Raw genomic sequence first — 6,009 nt, forward strand, 5'->3', positions numbered from 1 at the left:
GGTAGGGACTATGGTTATCTTATTCAACAGTATACTCAGAAGATAGTCTTTATATGGTACATAATAAGTGCTTAAGAAAATTTCATATAAATGACGCCACACGCCCAAAGGTCTACTGAGCTGTCCAGCATGAAGAAAACTTCCTGACCCTCTTCTCCAATTACTCGATCTCTTTTTGACCTGTAGATCAACAAGAAAGACAGTGGCACTGTTCTTTTCCTACCTCTTTTCTTCAACAACTCACTTTATGTAGTTTAACCATATTTATTGCATATGCATGGCCACTGGGCCCCAAACGAGCGCAAACTGACATCGCTGTTCTTGGTCATATTCAAAGTTTCCTGTCTTATGATCATGGAATTTTAAGATTTTGATTTGTTTTGCGGGGATGGGGAGTGGTTAAGCAGATTCTTCATTTTATTTGGATACTGATAGAGTTTAGCACAGGTCATATCAACCAGATATGTACTAAAAACCTATAAGAAATTTGATAAGTCATTAGAATTAGGACATAGGCTCTCTAGATACTATCAGCTCTGTTCTTAGTACACTCAGTTTGTAGATATATTTTCTACCTGGCCAATCACTATGAGATTTTTATGCTGGTTTACAGAGCTGGAGTTTTACACAAGCCAATTTACACACATTTCTGCCTTGGGAATCAAGACAGTTATAACCATAATACCAAAAGATTACTTTTTAAATAATCAACATCATTATAATTATTTGGCCAACAAAAAGGGACACTTTCAAAGTAGGAGACTTTTATAGCCAGGATATTTTTAAATATGAATCCCCAAAAAGATAATTTCATAGAAGAATGAACAATGTGTTCTACTAAAAAATAGCAATTTGTTGACAAATTCTGCACATAAATAATGGACATTATGCAAACTAACTTGGCTTTGCTGTTTCCAAAATCTTTTTGCAAAACTTTATAATTTGTTTCATATCATTGAAAATATTGACAAAGTCTATTTATTTTTTCCAAAATAGAATTGAAATTGTTTATATTATTTTTAATTCCTATAAAATTGTACTTGTACTGATAGCTAACATTAAGGCCAATTCCTTTAGTGAAAATACAGAAATACTTTCTTATCATCTTGACCTATGTATGCTGCTCAATGTAACAGCCATTAGCCACTTGTAACCACTGGGCACTTGACATGCGGCTAGCAAAACCAAGGAACTGAATTTTGAATTTTATTTTTTTTTGTTTGGTTGGGTTTTTTTAGTAGTTGATTTACAATATTATATTAGCTTCAGGTGCACAGCATACTGATTTAGTATTTTTACACGTTCTACTTAATTAAAAGTTATTATGAGATAGTGACTATAATTCCCTGTGCTATGCAATATATCCTCATCGTTTATCTATTTTACACATGGTAGTTTATATTTAATTTTCAAACTTTTTAATATAATTTTAAAGGTTACTTTCCATTTAGTTATTACAAAATATTGGCTATATTCCCTGTGCTGTATAATACATCCCTGTAGCCTATCTTATACACAATAGTTTGTACCTCTGACACCCCCATCCCTGTATTGCCCCTCGCCACCCCCACTGGTAACCACTAGGTCTGTTCTCTATATCTGCGGGTCTGCTTCTATTTTGTTATATTCACTACTTTGTTGTTTTTTTGATTCTACTTCTAAGTGATATCATATAGTATTTGTCTTTCTGTCTGACTTATTTCACTTAGCATAATACCCTCCAAGTCCACCCATGTTGTTACATATGGCAAAATTTCATTATTTTTTATGGCTGAGAGGTATTCCACATCTTTTTTATCTGTTCCTCTGTCGATGGACACTTAGACTGCTTCCAGATCTTGGCAACTGTAAATAATGCTGCTATGAACATTGAGGTGCATGTATCTTTTTGAATTGGTGTTTTTGTTTTTTCCAGATATATGCCCAGGAGTGGGATTGCTGGGTCATATGGTAGTTCTATTTTTAGTTTTTTGAGGAACCTCCATACCATTTTCCACAGGGGCTGCGCCAATGTACATTCCCACCAACAGTGCACAATTTCATTTTATTGCTGTCAATTTATAAACTAAAGCAATGTAAAATATTTTCCATTTAATGTAACTTTATGATTTCAGTAATACTACATTCCTCTTTAACTCTTATAAATTTAGCATCTGTATGGAGCTGTACTGAAAGAATAAACGCACCAGATTTCAAAGACTTAGTAAACAAAAATAGAAAATATCTATTAATTTTATGTTGATTATTTGCTGAAATGGTAATGTTTGGATATGTTGGCTTAAATAAAATATAGTATTAAAATTATATTTCCCTATTTCTTTTTACATTTTATGTGACTACTAGAAAAATTTTAATTATGAAGGTAGTTAATATTATATTTCTACAGAACAGTACTGATCTTGCAAGTTGAAAATATCTACCTACTCAAATGCCACTTCCTGTAATGGTAGTGATGCTTATATGCTACTAACTCTGTCACATCTAACATTTGTAAACACTGGACAAAATAGGTCTGGAGGGCAACAAAAAGCAGGAAAAAAAAAAAAAAAGGAGGGAAGTTGGCCCTTGACAGAAGGAAACTTCCCTGGATAAGATTCCCCTTTATTAAACTTCATACCTGTGGGCATTTTCTAATGAGCAGGGAATTGGATGGAGAAAATATAAGCAGAATTATCATAGTCATAATGAATTAAGAAGTCAGATGATGGAGTTTAGGGCTGCCAGGGCAGCTAGAAAGTGAAGGGGAAAATCTAGGAAAGGAGGAAATCCTTAAATCTGAATAAAAATACCAATCAAAACCTTGGCTTACTTGTGAACAACTGCCTGGGAAATACCAAGATTCACAGTATGAAACATTAGCTGTAACAATGTTTCACTCAGAATATGCAGCATAAAATAATAAATTAGTACACTCACAAAGAAACAAGAAAATTTAATCCTGAGTCAAGAGAAAAAGCAGTCAATTGTTACTGAACCTGAAATATTCAAGATGTTGGAATTAGCAGGCAAGGACTTGAAAATATCTATTAAATCTGTTTCAGACTATAAAGGATAATGTATCATAATGAATGAAAAGAAAGTAAAACTAGGCAGAAAAATGAAAACTGAATGAAAGAATAAAATAAAAATTTTAAAACTGAGAAGTAAAATATTTGAAATGAAAATCTCCTTGAAAAGTCTCTAGAAACAGACTGGAGATAGCAGAAAGGAGGGATATGTGAAATTGAAGATAGATTATCTTCTACATATTATTTTCTGAAGATAGAATATCGATATGTTATCCAATGTGAAGAATGGAGAAAATAAAGAATAAAACTAAATGAATAAAACTTCTGAGACTTATGTGAAAATATCAAGTGATATAAAATATATGTAATGGCATCCATACCAATGACACAACTAAAACATTTGTGAACATTCCTAAAACCCGCTGGCTTTTTTGAAAGTCACATGGCAAACGCCACCTCCACAAAACGACATAGTACAAGAAAGGCAAGGATTCCGTACATGCCCAGGGCAAATGACATTATGACAGGAAGCAGAGTGGCTGTGGTGGGCTAAGATATTTTAGAAAAAGTCTAGAACTCTAAAGGAGATTGTGCTGAGACTTGAATGCACAGAGACTGCAGATCCAAGATAATGTGGGCTAGTAAGAGATGCAAGCATTGTGAGCTGCGAGGAGACGAGAGAAAGGGGCAAATGATATACTTCTAGCTTCAACTTTTGTTTCAGTATGAAGACAATAATATAAATATATATTTTAATATTATAAAGCAATATAATATATATGGTAGAGAGAGAAGAGAAAAAACAAGACAGAAAAAAAGAAAGAGGGGGAGTGGAAGTAGTCGAATATTCCTTAAACTTGGTGGGGGGAAACAAATGTGCAGATCCAAAAAGCTCATCAAATCCCAGTTATGATAATTACAAAGAAAAACAAACTTAGGAATCATATAGTCCAATTTCTGAAAACCAAAAATAAGCAGAACATCATGAAAGCAGAGAGAGGGAAAAAACTACATATAGGGAACATTATAGTCTCCTGTCAATAAAAATGACAACTGATACTGAAAACAAAAGAGGCTAGAAGACTACGGAATGATGCTTAAATTGTTAAAAGAAAAACTCTTTTACCCAGAATCCTAGGTCCAGTGAAAATAACCTTAAAATGAGGGCAAAACAAAGATATTTTCAGGTAAATAGGAAGTGCAAGAATTTATTGGCAGCAGACCAGCACTTTAAGAAATGCTAAAGCATGTTATTCAAACTTAAAGAAAATGATAATAGATTGGGATTCTATAAGCTAATGCAGAGCACAGAGAGTCATAAATATATGGGTCAATACCTAGAGGGCCTTATGCTAAGTAAAATAAGTCAGACAGAGAAAGACAAATACTGTATGATATCATTTACACGTGAAATCTAAAAATTACCACAAACTAGTGAATATAACAAAAAAGAAACAGACTCACAGAAAACAAACTAGTGGTTACCAGTGGATAGAAGGAAGACGGGAGGGGCAACATAGGGGTAGGGGATTGAGAGGTATTAACTATTATGTTTAAAATAAGCTACATGGTTATATTGTACAACACAGGGGATACAGCCAATATTTTGTAGTAACTATAAATGGAGTACAACCTTTAAAATTGTGAATTTCTATATTGTACCCTGTAACTTATATAATATTGTACATGAACTCTACCTCAATAAAAGAAAAATAAATAAAGATACTAGGGAACGAGGGGAAAAAATGCATATTATAATCTCTAGGACAATCAACAAAACAAAATATAGTTAAAAAGCCAATAAAATGGACTACTAAAACTATCTGATAAACCTAAAATATGGCATGAAAGAAGATATAGGGAAACCATAAATAACTAAACAAGCCAGCCAATCTGAATAAAAACAAATAGAAAAATGATAGACTTAAAGCTAACAGATTAATAACTACCTTATACAAAAATGGATTGAATACTTCAATTAAAAGTGAAAGATGACTGGACTGCAAATAAAAAGCCAGAACTATATGTTTTCTAAAAATGATGGCATTTAAATTTAAGGTAAAGATAACCTAAAAGTAAAAGAATGAAAGATGATTTATCATATCTATAATAAACATAACAATACTGGAGCGACTTATATTAATAGTAAATAGAATTTAAGGCAAGGATTATTATAAGAGATAATAAAGAAGATTTCATAATGACAAAACTGTTAGTTTTTCAGGAATACAACAATCAGAAATGTATGTGCCTATTAAGAGATCTTTGAAAAACACCAAGCAAAATTGAAAGACCTAAAGGGAGAAACAGACAAATCCAAAATACTCGTTAGCATCTTTAACATTACTCTCTGAATAACTTACAGACGATCCAGAAAAAAAAAAAAAAATCAGTAAGAACACAGAAAATAGGAGCATTATTAACCACCTTGACCTAGATAACATTTACAGAGCACTACACTCAGCAAATAGCAATTATAAGAATACACATTCTTTTCAAGTTTACATAGAATGTTCAAAAAAATACAGACTATATGCTGAGCCGTTCAAAAAATTCTTGGGAACATATGTATATGTATAACTGATTCACTTTGTTATAAAGCAGAAACTAACACACTATTGTAAAGCAATTATACTCCAATAAAGATGTTGAAAAAAAATTGTCAAAATGTTTGAAAAGATTGTTATACTAGGGTCTGTATTCTTTGCCCACAGTGGAATTAAATCAGAAATCAATAAAAAAATCTATAAAACCCTATATATTTGGAAATTAAACAGTATACATAGAAGTAATGCATGGATCAAAGAAGTTACAGGGATATTAAAAAGTATCTCAAACTGAGTGACAGTGAAAACACAACACATAGAAACATGTTGAATGTAGTTAAAACAGTAGTTAGTGAGAAATGTATAGCCTTAAATGCTTATTTTAGAAAGGGAGATATATTTTTAATCAACAATCTGCTTCCATCCTAAGAAGCTAGGCAAATTAAATCCATCAT

The 6,009-nt window shown here is 32.2% G+C and overlaps 1 pseudogene; it reads left to right on the forward strand.

Moving 5' to 3' along the window:
* The first annotated feature begins 3,371 nt into the window (after positions 1 to 3,371).
* LOC101270321 (60S ribosomal protein L36a-like) lies at positions 3,372 to 3,714 on the forward strand (annotated as a pseudogene).
* The last annotated feature ends 2,295 nt before the right edge of the window (positions 3,715 to 6,009 follow it).

This window comes from Orcinus orca, chromosome 3 (assembly GCF_937001465.1).
Source record: "Orcinus orca chromosome 3, mOrcOrc1.1, whole genome shotgun sequence".
Classification (NCBI taxonomy): Eukaryota; Metazoa; Chordata; class Mammalia; order Artiodactyla; family Delphinidae; genus Orcinus; species Orcinus orca.